General features: G+C 43.1%; 1 protein-coding gene and 1 pseudogene across 1 annotated transcript in view; one reads left to right on the top strand and one right to left on the bottom strand.

The window, feature by feature from the left end:
- Positions 1-8432, bottom strand: part of ST3GAL1 (ST3 beta-galactoside alpha-2,3-sialyltransferase 1) — a 136258-nt gene extending 127826 nt beyond the window's left edge. The window contains exon 1 of the mRNA XM_036753930.1: positions 8204-8432. The gene's annotated coding sequence lies outside the window, so the exon portion shown is untranslated. The remainder of the gene's footprint in view (positions 1-8203) is intronic.
- A 6604-nt stretch (positions 8433-15036) lies between these two features.
- On the top strand, positions 15037-15533 carry LOC118834165 (annotated as a pseudogene).
- The last annotated feature ends 604 nt before the right edge of the window (positions 15534-16137 follow it).

Genomic DNA, 16137 nt, shown 5'->3' with positions numbered 1-16137 from the left:
CTGACTCGGAAGCCCTCTTAATCATACTTCCCCTTCACTGGACCTCAGTTTCTCCATCTGAAGAATGAGGGCGTTGTCCTGACTAGATTTTCTCTAACCCCTCTAGTTTTAAATCTTAGTTCTTATTCTACACAAGTTGGAGCACCCCAAAGGGAATAGACTCCTAACATGATTTAGTTAGAGTCTCCATGTTAATTTCCCTGGTATAGGCATAACTTTGCACCTCCAGGTTTGAGGCTTCTGCCTGACCTCTCAGAATCTGGACAACAAATAATTATATGCTTTAAGAGTTTTGTTTTCCAGTGGATATTGGTGATTTCAAGAAATCTTGGTATAGTAGCAAGAGCGCTGACATGGAGTAAGGGAACCTACTTCTCCAGTCTTATTTCCCAACATGCCTTGAGGTGCCAGTCAAACTGGATTGCAAACTGTTCTCCCTAGGTGATATTCTATCAACCTTCCTACCTGTGCCTGGAATGTATACCTTTCCAAGCTCTCGAATTCCTTGCTTTCTTCAATGTACAACTCAGGTGCTGTCTCCCCGGCTCTTTCTGAGACTCTCCTTCTTGAAATGACTTTGCATTACTTTCTAAATGTTTTCATTTTTTTTTTAATATTTTCTAGCCGTTGATAGAATGTAAACTCTTTGTATGGCAGGGGCCATTTGGGGTGGGATGGCCAGGTGGTACAGAGGATAGAGCCCTGGGCCTCTAGGCGGGAAGATCTGAGTTAAAATCCTGCCTCAGATACTTACTAGCTGTGTGACCCTAAACAAGTCACTTAACTTTTGTCTGCCTCAGTTTCTCAACTGTAAAATGGAAATAGTACAGGGCAACCAGAATATACGTCATCTTGGAGTCGGGGGGAGGGTAGAAATGGGGAGAAAATTTGTAATTCAAACTCTTGTGAAAATCAATGCTGAAAACTAAATATGTTAAATAAATAAATTTAAAAAAGAAAAAAAAAAGAAAAAAAAAAGAAAATTTCCAGTGACAAGGAAAAATAAAATAAAATAAAATGGAAATAGTAATAGCACTTACCTCCTGGGGTTGTGAGGATTAAATGAGATAAAATTTGTAAATCTTAGCACAGTACCTGGCACATAGTAAGTGTTATATAAGCAGAGTGTTGGGCCTGTAGTCAAGAAGACTTGAGTTCAAATCCAGCCTCAGACACTAGCTGTGTGACTCTGGACAAGTCACTTAATTCTGTTTGCCTCAGTTCCTCATCTGTAAACTGGAGAAGGAAATGGCAAACCGCTGCAGTATCTTTGCCAAGAAAACCCCAAATGGGGTCACAAAGAGTTGGACATAACTGAAAAATGACTGGACAAAAAAATGCTTGAATATATAAAAATCATTTTCTTTACAATTGTTCTGTGATATAAGTGGTGCAAGGATTATTAATCTCATTTTACAGATGAGGAATTGAAGGTCATGTGATTTGCCCTGGATTTGAACCCAGATCTTTTGGCTTCAGGTTCAGCAATCTTTTTATTCTACTAGCTGCTTCTCTAGGTGGTACAGTGGATAAAGTATTGGCTTGATATGAGGAAGACTTTATCTTCCTGAGTTCAAATCTGGCCTCACACACTTACTAGCTGTGTGACCCTGGGCAAGTCACTTAATCCTGTTTGCCTCAGTTTTTCATCTGTAAAATGAGCTTCAGCCACTCCAATATCTGTGCCAAGAAAACCCCAAGTGAGGACATGACTGAAAAGACTTCCTAGGGTCTTAACTCTAAAAGAGAACACCCAGGGTATGAGATTAATACTATGATTACTGGATGTATAGACCTTTCCCTAAACTTAACAAGATTGTAATCTTCATCCCGGAACTGGGAAGATTTCTAGCCCCCACAAAGGAAGGTATGGTCCAAACTGGCAGTAGGAAAATCTATTATTGATTCAACAGCTTTCAACACACCATTATTAAGAACCTATTACTGACCTACCTTGTATCCATCAGATTGGCAAAGATGACAAAAAGGGAAAATGACAATTGTTGGAGGGGATATGGGACAACAGTCACAGCACATTAACATATTGTTAGTGGAAGTGATCCAGCCATTCTGGAAAGCAATTTGGAACTATGCCCCCAAAGTCACTAAACTGTATATATATACTTTGACCTGATGATACTACCACTACTGTGCATATATCCCCAAACAGAGCATAGAAAGATGGAAAGGTCCCGTGTATTCAAAAACATTTAAGGAGCACTTTTTGTTGTAATAAAGAAATAGAAACTAAGAGAGTAGAACAATAATTAGAAAATCATTGAACTATGGCTTATGAATGTAATGGAGTAGTGTTTTACCATAGGAAATGCCAAATTCAGAGAAACCTAGGAAGACTCACATGAACTGAAACAGAGTGAAGTGAGCAGAACCAACAGACAATTTATATGGTGACTATGACATTGTAAAGGAAAGCAGCTTTGAAAGGCTTAAGAACTCTCATCAAAGCAAGGGCCAATCACAATTTCAGAAGACTGATGCTGAATGAATCATACTTTCTACCTCTTTGACAGAGGAGTACAGACTGAGACATTCATTTAGAGACATGACCAAGGTGTTGACTTGTTTTGTTTGACCATGCTTATTTGTTAAAAAGAAGGACTTTTTGTTTGGGGGTATGAAAAAAGGGATAGCTAGTATCTGTGATTCAAAAAAAAGGGTAAAGAAATTAGGATACCAATGACACATTTTTTTAATGCATAAAATAGAACATAATGAAGTCCAGAGGAAGAAAAAGACAAACAGAACTGCTTCGGAGCTAACATGTTGAATTTGTTATATGCTTAAAAAAAGACAATACATAACAGAGATTCATGGTTTCATATGTAATCCTCTTTATTCTTATTTTTCTTTTTGGTTATGGAAATGTTCCTATTTCTTCATCTTTGTCAAGTATGGAATTTTGAAAAAAATAGAATTATTGTCTTAGGGAAAAAAACAGTACTGCTTTATGTAAGGGACCATCGTGTGTGCAATAAGAGCGATAAAACATCAATAACTCGGGCCATATATGCTCAAGGAAATTAGAATCTTACTGGGTCAAAGCAAGGTACAACAAATAACCACAAGATAAAATGAAACACCCTAAGCACATTAGAGAGATACAATGTGCTATGAGAGTCATGCGGTAGGAAAGATTACTTATGTAACGGTTTTGAGGGCCTGACTAATTCTATTATTTTATAATCCTGGTGACTAATTTTGTGGTATAGTGGTGGGGTAAGGCTCAAATCCCTTGAGGAAAGGCAACTATTAAGTAAAATCACAGACTTTTAGCACTGGGGAAGATCTTAGAGGTTATCTAGAAGAACAGAACCATTTAGAGCTAGACATATGGTCTTAGAAATTTGCCTGAGGCCCTGAGAGGTTAAGTGACCTATCCATGCTTGAACAGCCAACATGTGTCTGAAATGAGACTTAATGTTTCACAGCTAGTAAGTGGACTCCATGTATATATTCTTGATTTTTAAAAAATGTTGAAAAGCACAGAGGCCAGGATAAAGCATAGGGACACTCCACTAGACACCTCCAATTACTAATCCTAACTCTTGGAATTTAGTTGTAGTCAAGCAGAGCTGTGCATTATCCTACAGTCTGCATTTGCCCATTTTGGACACAAGGACAGAAGGAGAGATTGATAGCTGTCTTGTTGGATTCCTTGTTGAATCTGTTGTAGATCAACAGATTGTTACAGCTGGAAAGAACTCTTAGATCATCTCCCCCAGAGGTTCTTAACCTTTCTTGTATCTCGAACCCCTTGGGAAGTCCAGTGAAGCCTGTGGACCCCATTCTCAGAATCGTGTTTTTAAACACATCAAATGAAATACAAAAGATTTAAAAGGAAATCAATTATATTGAAATATAGTTATCAAGATATTTTTAAAAGTTCATGGACTCCAGGTCAAGAGCCTTTGAATTCTAGCCCAACTCATCATTTCATGGCTAGTCAGTGGCGACCTAGGAGGAGTCCCAGTTCAGTGAGTTTCTCTATAGCATTTTGTAAAAAAAGAAAGAAAAAGAAAGAAAGAAAGAGAAAAGAAAAAAAAGGGGGTCACAGATCCAGAGCTTGACAGCACCTTAGAATTTATATACTCCAAACCCTTTATTTTACTGAAGAAAGGATTCCCAGAGATTTGAAATAGTTTGCCTGAGATGCCATATGTAGGCAAATAGCAGAATTGGGATCTGAATTCAGGTATTCTGATTCTAAATCCAGAGCCTTTTCCACAGGATCTAGGAATTTACCTAGTTTAGTTTAACAACCCTGGCTAACCTGAAGACTTAGGTGTGTGTGTGTGTGTGTGTGTGTGTGTGTGTGTGTGTGTGTGTGTGTGTATGTGAGATTGAAACAATATATACCCAGAAAATTGGGAGACCCAAACACCTGGAGCTTACCACAGATAGTGGCTAAAACTCTCAAGACCTAAAGAATCTGTTAGATCTCTTCACACCCAAAAGGGGGCAGACTACTGCTACTATCTTGGGTAAAGTCTTTGAAACTCTTCTGGGCTAAAGGAAGAGATGAGTGAGGGATGAACAATTTGCTTTCATAGTAAAGAGCAGTAGCACCAGTCTCAAGTTTTAACACTGTTAATTCTACAGTTATCAACAAAAGCTTCATTTCTATTGGTAGACCAAAGTGAGGGGGAGGACCTACAGCAAAGAACAGATCATATTGTATTCTCCCGATTTACAGCACCCCTTTGAAGAAACTCCTTTCTCTACCTTTTAGTTGTTTCCTGTTTATCTCAACTGCAGGAGGGAGGGTTAAGGTCATCAGCTTGACCAAAGGAAAAAGGGAGATCAGGGTCTGAAATTCACCAAAAGAGTAAATACGAGAAGAGATATGCTTTGGGTTTGCTATGATTTGGGCTTGAGTTTTTTTCCAGAAAAGTTGTACACCAGCCAAAGTACCCCCACCCCCCACCCCCACCCCAGAATTGCTAGGTCAGAATACATTATGCCTCCTAATCTGTTAGCTGTGGTCCCACCTAGTAGAGAGATTGAACTAGATAATTTCAGTTACCACCCCTAGAGATTAGGAGATTAGGAAACTGTCCCAGGCTTCTCTCCAAAATCACTCCAGAATGCCTGCCCTGCTTCATGCCACTCCAGCTCCAGCTCTTTGTAACCTTGGGGATGCCACCCCTATCTCAAGCCGATACACATAGGAAGATTCCAAAGAAGGCAATACCCAGAAGAACCCCAGAGGGTCAGTCGGTTTTAGAGAAACTAAGATCATTCTCTTTTCCCTTCCCTAGCCTGGTACAAGAGCAATACTTCAGGGGATGCCAACTGAGTCCAAGGGTCCAAGTTGAGCACGTGTGTACTGGTGATGGAGGTACGATTCAAAGGATACATAATTCTAGTTATTCCTTTAGTCAAGGTTCAGGTGCAGAACAAAATCCCTCCCACTCTCCTCTATCCAGACATCTCTACATTTCCTCAACTTTCCATCTTTTCTCCCCACCTCAGTCCAGGAATACCTTGAGGATCATGTATTCTTTTTCCTATATTCCCATAGATCTGAAAAAGGAGAGAATTCCACAGAATCTAAAGGCTAGAACTGCCTTGGATTAAACAAGACACCTATGAACGCACCCTTTGAACAGCCCAGACCTCAGTGAGCTTAAGTGTGCTAATAGGCTTGGGTTATCAGACTAGGACAGGGAAGCAAGGGGCATCTGGGAGCTGGAGTCCAGAGAAGTAAAGAGCCACTAGGAAAACTGTTCAACACAGCTTAATTACCTAAATTAGAGGAGGCTAATAAATGCAAATGTAACTTTCCTGGGGTTCACTTTTCTCACCTGTCAAAAGGAGGGGTTCTCATCTGGGACTACTACTGGCCTCTTTGGAGAAACTCTGGCAGCGTTTCTTTGTTTTTCAAAACCCATGCCCCAAATTCTTTTTGCCCTGGAGACCAAACATTTCTCAGGAAACAGAGAGGATGGAAGAAGTTCCATTTCTACCAAAGTCCAATAAGAGTAATTCACATTTGCAAATCACTATGTTAACAAACACTTTCCTCAAAACAAACCTGGAGATAAATAGCATTAGATAGCATTCTAAGGACTTCACAGAAGAGAAAACTGTGGAAGAGAGAGATTAAGCCCATAGTCATGCAGCCCAGAAGGATTAAAGACTTAGAGCCCGAAGGCAGTTCAAAGGTCATACAGTCTCACCCTATTCTTTTACTGATGAGAAAACTAAGATTGAGAGAGAAGAGATTGATCAAGGTCATCTCAGCTGGGACTTGAACCTAGAACTAGACCAAATAAACTTGATTTAAACCTACATCCACAATATTAATATATATTTTCCCTAAGAGATTCCCCTCTGTTTTCCTAAAAAAGACTAACCAGACAAGGAGCTAACACAGCTGGGAGAGGAGATGTCTACACCCAGTTAGCTCCCTCTCCTAACACAGACATTAGCTTTCTTTCTCTTTCTCTCTTTCTTTTTCTTTCTTTTTCTTTCTTTTTCTTTCTTTTTCTTTCTTTTTCTTTCTTTTTCTTTCTTTCTTTCTTTCTTTCTTTCTTTCTTTCTTTCTCCCTTTCTCTCTTTCTCTCTGTCTCTCTCTTTCTCTCTTTCTTTCTCTCTCTCTCTCTTTCTTTCTTTCTTTCCTTTTTTTCTTTTTATAGGGCTGGGAAAGAGGTCCCCTTGGTTAGTTGCTTGAAGAAAGTGCCAGGGAAGAGCAAGGATGAAATGAGAGTTTAGGAGTCACATACTCTTTCCTCAGGGATCGAGATGGAGGAGTTCGGCAAAGAGAGACCGCAGGGCCGTTACCTGTGCTGAGCAAGGAATGAGTAGATTCAAACCCTCAAATCTCTAACAGGAGGGAAAAAAAAATTGCCAGACTAAAGAAGTCAGGCTCTAAAAGTTGCACCACTCTTGGGCGCTCCCAACCCCAGCTTTTGCTAGGTCACACCTACTGGCTTCCACTGGCAGCCAAACAGAAGTAAGCGAACCCTACTCCCGCGCCCCCCGCCCCCGAGGAAATCAAACTCCGAGGCAAAAGTAAAAAAGGAGGTGGTTGCGAGGAAGGGAAAGAGAGATAAAAAGAAAGGACGGAGAAAGTTGCTAAGTTACTAAGCTTTCCTGGCTTTTCTGAGCAGCCGCTTCACCTAACGGTGATGGAGTAGGCGATGCTGAGTTTTGAGTTAAGCAGAACCGGAGAGGCTTAATTTGTGCTCTAGGCGAAGCCCCTGTCTTATCTTCCCTGTCCTCCTTCCCCTTCCAAGGTCAGGACACACACAGACCCCACGCTCCGCCACCCGACCGCTTGCAGTCCCAGGAACGTTTTCCCCCTTCCTCCCTGGCCAGTTCGCCCCACTCCCCCACCTCCAGCAGCGCCGAACTTGTGTCACTTCTGCCCCAAGTGGAATGGAAGTGGAGCCGGGAGCTTTCACTCTGCTTCCTCGAAGAGGTTTTTGTTTCTGTTTCTGTTTTTTTGTAGAATTAACCTAGGCTTCCCTGCTTTCTTTGCCTTCCTCCCTCCAGTCACACACACCCCTATCCGTGCCACCGCATCCTGTCCCAGAGATCCCGGGATCTAGAATCCCAATGCCCTGGGTGACAGAGGGCTTTCCATCCCCCGCCTTCACTCTACCATTCATGTACCCCAGGAAGAAGGAGGCGCTGCTTCTCTGCTCTCTCAAGGATCGATTTCAAGAAGAGGGCAGAGTGTTAGTAAAGACAGTGGTATCTGGTAGTTCGCTCACTCTCTGTGATCCTGCCCCAGCCCACTCCCAGCTTCCTTGTCCCCCCTCCACTGTCCAGCTCCCCCAGTTCTGTTTGCTGCGAGTTCCCATCCAGTGTGGTTCTTTCTCCCTTCTCCCACAGCCGGTGCCGCGTGTCCTAACTAGACCCGTCCCCCACTTCCTCATGCCTCTCTGCGCCCTTCGGTACCCATGCCATCTATTTCCCCTGGCTTTTCCTCGAATCCCCAGCGTCCCGGTGTCCCAGCTTTGGGGGCGAGCAGCAGCTTGTCCCAGAGAAGGAAAAACTGGGGGTCATCAGGAGCTTCCAAGTGCACACGCGGAGGGAGTCCCTTGACTCCTCTCTTCAGTCCCTCTCTCTCGAGTCCCCGCAGCCGCACCCCCCCGGCCCCAGCTCAGCTACGCGGTGGAACCCTGTTCGCCCCTCTCCTAGACGCAGACAGCGCTAACCCAGCGCCGACACTCACCGTGGTCGGAGGCATGGAGAGTTTCGTGGACTGGTCCGGTGGGTGGGTAAACGGGTGTGTGGGTGTGGGGGGCAGGGGTTGAGGAAGCTCTGAGCTGGAGAGAGGGGAGTGAGGTCCTGGGCACTCGGATTTCACATAACCCTTTCCATCGCTCCCTCCTCTTTCTCCTCCCCGTGGTCTCTCGCTCTTTGTCTTTGCCAAGTGTCGAAACTGTCAGGCATAGTGGGGGAGTAGGAGCGAGCAGGAGCCTGGGGAGCCTAGGGGCGGAGGCAAGGGCGGGGCTGGGGCAGGGGGTGGGAGCGGTCTCCGGAACACCTTCCCTGGGCTATATGTGGGAGAGGGGAGGAGGTTTTCGTGGTTTGGGGCGGGGGGGGGGTGGGGGGTGGTAGTGGGAGGGAGGAGCCGGGAGGGGAGGAGTCGGCTTGGTCCGGCTAGTGGTGAGCCCTACGAGGGAGAGGAGTGACTGAGGGAGACTGAGTGAGAGCGCGCCACTCGTGTGTAGCAGACACGCTGAGACCTCCTCTTCCTCCTTCTTCCCCTCCGCCCGCCTCGGCGTCCGCCGGGCTTCTCTCCCCCGCCCTCCCGCACCCCGGCTCGGCTTTCTCTCTGGGCTGGCTTCCTGCGAACCTAATATAGCACTCCCAGAGCCACGTGGATGGGAGGGAGCGAGCTGAACACCTCGGATCTGGCTCCTCAGCCGCAGACGCAGGCACACACTCACAGACACACAAGCACACACGCGTGCACACACACACAGACACGCACACAACACCACGGGAGGAGCCAAGGTGTAGGGGCCAGGCGGACACCCGCATCTGGACCGGAGTCTGGACGAGCGCGCGCGCGCACACACACACACATATACACACACGCGCGCGCGCACACGCACCCTCTGAAGGGCCCCTGCAGAGATAGAGAGGTGAAGTCCTGGGTCTGGGGTTTGCCTGATGTGATAAGACTAGGCGGCGAGAAGCGTCCGGAGAACCAGGAGCTGAGCGGAGAGGTGCGGACACCCCAGGGTGGGTGGCGATAGGAGTATCCTCCGCGGGAGGAGACAGAGAGAGGAGACAAGAGACAGATCAGGGACATCCAGCTGGGGAACGAGTGGGGTGCTGGTGGAGGGAGAGGAGTTCAGAGAGAAAAGGGGAAAAGGGAGCGCCGGAGGAGACAGAGCAGGAAAGAGAAAAAAAAAAAAAAAAAGAGGCAAATCTGGAAGGGAATGACCGTAAACACAGACAAGAAAACGGAGACATCGGGAAAGGCAAACAGTTGTTCCTGGAAGTACAGGGAGCAGACCTGCAGTAAGGCCGGCACTACGTGAGACAGACAGAGAAGGAGGCGCAGAGGCTGAGGGTGAGCACAGCGCGGGGAGAGAGGGACCAAGAGATGAGGTTAAAAGGCTGTCTCGAGCCGGAGCATCCATCCCCCAGCCCTAGCCGCCGCTCAAGTCTCAGCCCTGAGTCGCTGAGGTCTTTTCCACGGTCACCCCTGGGTGCTCTAGAGATGCCCCTAAAAGTGACTGGTGGGGTGGGTATTGGGGGACGGGGGAAGAATAGGATTCATTTACAAGATATTATGGAGCCTTTTGTGAATTAAAAATGAACAATTTAGAGGGAGAAAAAATCCTGTACTGTACAGCTCATATCCGCTGGCTACCGCATTTTCCCAAATCACACTCACTTCTTGCATGAGTAATGTCATGGAGGGAGGAAGGGCAGGGTTAGTAATAAATTCTTCTAAGTGTAATTGCTTCTGTAAATCAATTAAGAAAACTTTCTGTGGTGGGGGGAGAGAGAGAAAGAGAGAGAGAGAGAGAGAGAGAGAGAGAGAGAGAGAGAGAGAGAGAGAGAGAGAGAGAAAGTGAGAAACGAGAGGGTGACCAAGGTGGAGAGACGTAAAGACAGTTATGGGTTGGGGGGCAGCAAGCAGGAATAGAGAAGGATAAGAAGGACTGACGATCAGAAACAGAGAAAAGAGAGAGAGAAAACCATGGATCCAAGGGGAGAACCGAAATCAGGAAGACCGCATTTTCCGTGAACAGCCAAGACCTGGAATAGTCTGGGCACTGCGATGACTAAGCTCCCCTCGGAGCTCCGAGAATTTTTGTTGTGGTAGTGGTAGTATTTTTTATTTTTATTATTTTTTTTAGCTTTTAGGGGTCCTCCCTTGGAGACGCCCTGAATATTCATTCTTTCTCCTAGAGACAAGGAAATTACTTTGCCCGGGGCTAGATAAAAAGTCAAGCCCCCTCTTTCAGCCTTCCAAACTTCCTGGGTAGTTACCAGAGGTTTTATTCCTGTGACTAAGCTAACTTCACCCTTCCCAGAACTTCCTGTGTTTGGAGAGGGGGATGGGGTAGGTGGGTGATGAGTTAAGGAGATTGACTGGTAGGAACAAGGACTGTATTGCACTTCCTAGGCTTACCCTTCAGCGACTTCACTTTCCAGAGGGGTCAAAGATTTGATGTTTTTTAGGCTTAGGGGAAGTCCCGTCAAATGACTGGTGCAGTGGATAGAGTGCTTGACCAAAACTCAGGAAGATGTGAGTTCAAAATCCAGCCCTCAGACTCTTACTAGCTCTGTGACCATGAGCAAATCGCTGAACTCCTGTTTACCCCAGTTTCCCTATCTGTAAAATGGGGGTAATAATTGCACCTACCTCCTAGGGTTGTGAGGTTCACATGAGAGATAATATTTATAAAGTGTGCCCAGCACATACTAAGTGCTATATACATATTAGCTGTTATTATTAAGGACATGGAAACATTTGCTTTGTCTAAAATAGTAAGGTGTATGTATAGCACTTTACATCCATTGTCTCATTGATTCTCACAACAAATCAATGGAGTAGGAGTATTGCAGCTATTTCGGGGATAATAGCTCCTTCTTTCAGTGGAGGAAACTGAGCATCAAAGAGCTTTAAATGACTTGCTTGTAAATCACGAGAAGTTAGGTTGCTGAGCTGGCATTTGAACCCAGATCTTACTCCTGGTCTTAGGGATCATAGGACTTAATACTATATAGAACCTTAAAGATCATCTAATCCAAACCTTTTATTTTATGGGTAGGGAAACTGAGACCCCAAAAAAGTTAAATGACTTTACCAAGGTAACAGAAGTAATAAAGTATGAGAGGCAGCATTAGAATCCAGGACTATGGACTCTAAATCCCAGGCGCCTGGATGTGATACATTTCTGACCTTGGCATTACCTTCTAAGCATGTGGTTAAAGTTTTATGCAGTGTTTCCCTTTAAATTTATATAACTTCCTTTGTATGTTAGTATAACCAATATTTATCCCCGTACATTTCTAATAAAAATGGTATTTTCGTTCTATTGCCGGGTGATCCTTTTTCTTTCTTACTGATTGGTCTGTAATATTCCAGGAAAGGAAGAGTTCTGATGCAATGAGAACATGGATCATTTCCAGGCAGCAAGTTTATTAGATATATGTATAAAATGTTATATATTATATATAGGTTTGGTTCTAACTATAGAGTTCTTTCTGGACATACCTCAGAATGTACACTTCCAGGGAACAACTGGTAATACTTATTACTGGGAGTGTCTGTACACAGAGTTCTGTTAAGGTCCTGTAACTGATTAAGTATTCACTTTTCCCACATGTTCAGAGAAATAAGAAAAGCTCTCAGTAATAACAGTTTTAAAAAATTAATTCATTCCTATCACAAATACCACCCTTTTCCTCTCCCTGCTCCCAGTTCTTGGCACTTAAAAAAATGGAAAGGTCCTAATGGGCTGTAATCCCATATTTTTGATAGAGCAGAAAGGCAAGGGAGAACATTGGTTTCTTAGGCATCACAACTAAGAACATTGTAACTGAATGTGTCTTTGGTGTCTCTGATCCCTGTCCCTAATGGACATGAGTCAGGATCCTTGATTTTGAACTTCTTAAGAACAATAGCTGACATTCGCATCACTTTTTAGAGTGTGCAAAACCACTTCATGTAAATTATTTCAGGTAAACCTCACCACAACCCCGTGAGGTAGGTGCCACAGCTATTATCACCCTGATTTTGCAGATGAAGAAGCACAAAGCTCAGAGAGATTCAATCAGTCAATAAGCATTTATTAAGAGCTTCCTGTGAGCTCAATGATCTTCAAAAAATACATGAAGATTTGCACATAATAAGGAAGACCAAAATGAGCAGAACCAAGAGAACATTGTACATAGTAATAGCAATACTGTTTTAAGAACAACAATGAGCAAATAAGTCATTTTGACTATTACAAATACCCAAATTAACCATAAGGGACATAAGAAGAAAGGCACCATCTGCATACGGAGACCTGATAAATAGAAGTTTGTACAGAATGATTTTATACACACACACACACACACACATACACACATATGTATATTATATATTTACCTACTGGTGTCTAATGGTAGCTATCTCTGGTGGAGAAGGAGGTAAGAAATTTACATGATAATTTTATTATATATTTAAAAAGAAGAGCAAATTGTACATAATACACATGCAGTTTCAGGTATAATCTTACTTTTATTATATTATGTTATGGAAATGCTTGTTTTATTCCATAAATTAAAAATAAAATAAATAAATGAAAAAAATACCACAAGCTACAGGAAATAAAAAAAGAGCCTCCCATATACCAGACACTGTTCTCTACACTGAGGAGGGATACAAAGGGGAAGACAGTCTCTGCCCTGGAGAAGCTCACGATGGAGGGTGGGGGGGAATGTGTGTGTGTGTGAGAGAGAAAGAGAGAGAGAGGGAGAGAGAGAGAGAGAGAGAGAGAGAGAGAGAGAGAGAGAGAGAGAGACAACCTGCAAATGACTATATACATCAAGTTAAATATGGAATGAATTGGAACATAATCCATAGAGGGAAGGCACTAGAATTAAGAGAAATTGAGAAAGCTTCCTGTAGAAGGTGGGAGTTTAGCTGAGACTTGAAGGAATCCAGGGAAACCAGGAGGTGAAGATGAGAAGGGAGTACATTTCAGGCATGGAGGATAGTCAGAGAAAATACCCCTAGCCAAGAGATGGAGTGTTTTGTTCATGGAACAACCAGGAGTCCAGTGTCACTGGATCAAAGAATACCTGTGTAGGGGTGAGGGGGTGGGTAAGGTGTGAGAAGACTGGAAGGGTGGGAAGGACTTTGAACACCAAACAGGATTCAGTGATGATTCAGCCATGGGTAACGTGGCTACCCAGGCAAATGTCAGGCAAGATTCAGGCCCATATCTTCCTGAATCCACGTTCAGCACTTCAACCATGGCAACCATCTTCTCCATTTCTTACCCCTTTTGCTGAAGCTCTTTTTCTCATGATCACTTGTAACCTCAAGCTTTCTCTCTGGATGACCAGGATTAACCACCTTAGTATCTTTTCCTTGCCAACTCTGAAAAGAAATACACTGTAACTTAGGATTTCAACTCCCATTATCCTTTCAGAAGTTTGCTTGGAATCCAGGCTAATCAGTAGCTGATTGAAGTTTAAGGTTACCCCTTCCAAATGGATTTGCATTGGATTTTGCATTATAGTTACTTCCCTAAGATATTAAAATAACCAGAAGAAGGCCTCCCATGTACTCAGAAAGTCCTGTATGCATGAATTAGGCAAATACATGTACAAAAATTACACAAGGTGAAAAGATCATTGGGATTGTGAGGGGTTGTATTGTGCCCACAAGAATGAAATTGCCAAGCCTTCAAAGTAATCATAGTCCTTTGTAAATAAATTGGATCCCTATCATAAATGGCAAGCCTAATGAGATAAGGTTCAGTTTTTTAGTTCTTGCATCTCCAGGAAGGTCTAAGTTCTAATACTGCTTCTGATCCCTACATGTTGTGTAAGGCAGACTAGTCATAAAATCTCCCTGTCCTTTAGGCCAGAGGTGTCAAACACTTGGCCTAAGTGCTTCCCCAATGAGATTAAGATATAATTGGGAAATATTTAACAAAATAAAACTACAATGGAACATAGATAATGTTAATATGTGCTTCTCTAAGTCAATATATGGCCCATCCTACATATAGTTTAGTGGTCTTGTTTGACACTACTGCTCTAGGCAACTGTCTTAAAACAAGAAATTGAAGAGAAAGGGTGAGTGAGTTGGTGAAGTGAATTCCTCACCCACCTAGGAGTTCTCTTTCATCTTAGAACTGAGAGAAATTATAACAGAAATTACAAGTCCTCTACCTGTCCTGATCTCCTTCATATTATCTATAATGGTTTGTTTTTGAAAAGAGGTAGAAAAGATTTCAGGGAGTAACTGAGCCAATCATGGAGTAGTAGTGAAGGACAGTTGATAAAGTGCAGTACTCATATAGCCAAAACAGTAAATAAACCATAGTAAGGTCACCAATATGTTGGGCGAAATCTCTGTGAAGAATTTAAAGACCTATAAACAAGAACCATGGAGGGATAAGAAAGCATGAACATAATGCAAACTGCACCAGGGGAGACTGTGAAACCATGGACATGCCTTAGTGTAGAACTCCCCCAGTAAGTCTTTAATACAATTGAATTGACTGTTACATTTATTTTTATTTTTATTGATGGCATGCTTTTATACAACATTCATTTGCATATATTCCCCTCTCTTACTCATGGAGCCCTCGTTTATAAAACGTTTTTAAAAGAAAAGGAAAACAGACTATGTGAGCCAAAGCCAGCTGACACACCACCTCTCTTTGACCGTTTATGTCTACGCAATATAGGGTAGACATTTAAGAATGGATTGTAGGCTTTGCAGACGCTGCCACTGGGAGTCCTTGGTTCCCTCCGCTGGATACCGATCCCTGCAGCCTCTTCTTCTGCCATTGAGCCCAGGCATTTGTGGCTATGGCCAACCCCAGCGTGGATTTCGACATTGCAGTCAATAATGAACCTCTGGGCTGGATTACTTTTGAGCTCCTTGCAGACAAGGTTCCAAAGACAGCAGAAAACTTCTGTGCTCTGAGTACTGGAGAGAAGGGATTTGGTTACAAGGGATCCTGCTTCCACAGAATCATTCCTGGGTTCATGTGCCAGGGTGGTGACTTCACACGCCATAATGGCACTGGTGGTAAGTCCATCTATGGGGGAAAGTTTGCTGAAGAGAACTTCATCTTGAAGCATACTGGTCCTGGCATCTGTCCATGGCAAATGCTGGACCCAACACAAATAACTCTCAGTTTTTCATCTGTACTGCTAAGATTGATTGGTTGGATTGCAAACATGTGGTCTTTGGCCAAGTGAAAGAAGGAAAGAACATTGTGGAAGCCACGGAGCCTTTTGGTTCTCAGCATGGCAAGACCAGCAAGAAGATCACTGTCCCTGACTATGGACAACTCTTGTAAGATTTTTTTGTTTTGTTTTTTGTCTTAACCATCAAACCATTCCTCTGTAACTAGAGAGCACTCTCAAACCTCCATCTGCTCTTGTACCCTGTAATCCTTGTGTTCTCACTTGCTGTAATTCTCTTTGGATTTCATTTCCTTTTTCCTTCCACAAGTCTGGCTACACAACAGAGTTAAGTTTCTGATTATGAAATAAAAACTAAACTACAAAAAAAAGAATGGATTGTAGATGATACAATGATCTAATGAAAATCATAGCCACATTGTGGCAGTTGGGTACACCCAGGGTCTCTATTGAACATTCTCTTCTACTAGTTAATAGAGAAACATGGAACAACAGTCAGAAGATGTCATAGTCGACTAGATTGTAAGCCACCTGACATCCTGGACAATATTTAGTTTGATTTTTTTTATCACTACCATCTATCATATACACAGAGTGAATGCATAATGTGTGAAAGAATACACATCATAAATGTTTATTCATGGGATCATAGATGATCCCAGAGATTATCTAATGGCCATCAAATTTTTTTTGCTTTTGTTCAGCTGTGCATTTATTCACTCATTCATTCATTCATTCTTTTATTTATTTCTTTGCTTA

Source organism: Trichosurus vulpecula, chromosome 1, assembly GCF_011100635.1.
Source record: "Trichosurus vulpecula isolate mTriVul1 chromosome 1, mTriVul1.pri, whole genome shotgun sequence".
NCBI classification, from domain to species: Eukaryota; Metazoa; Chordata; class Mammalia; order Diprotodontia; family Phalangeridae; genus Trichosurus; species Trichosurus vulpecula.
Note: the sequence above shows the minus strand (reverse complement) of the source record. Positions and strands in the feature narration are given on the sequence as shown.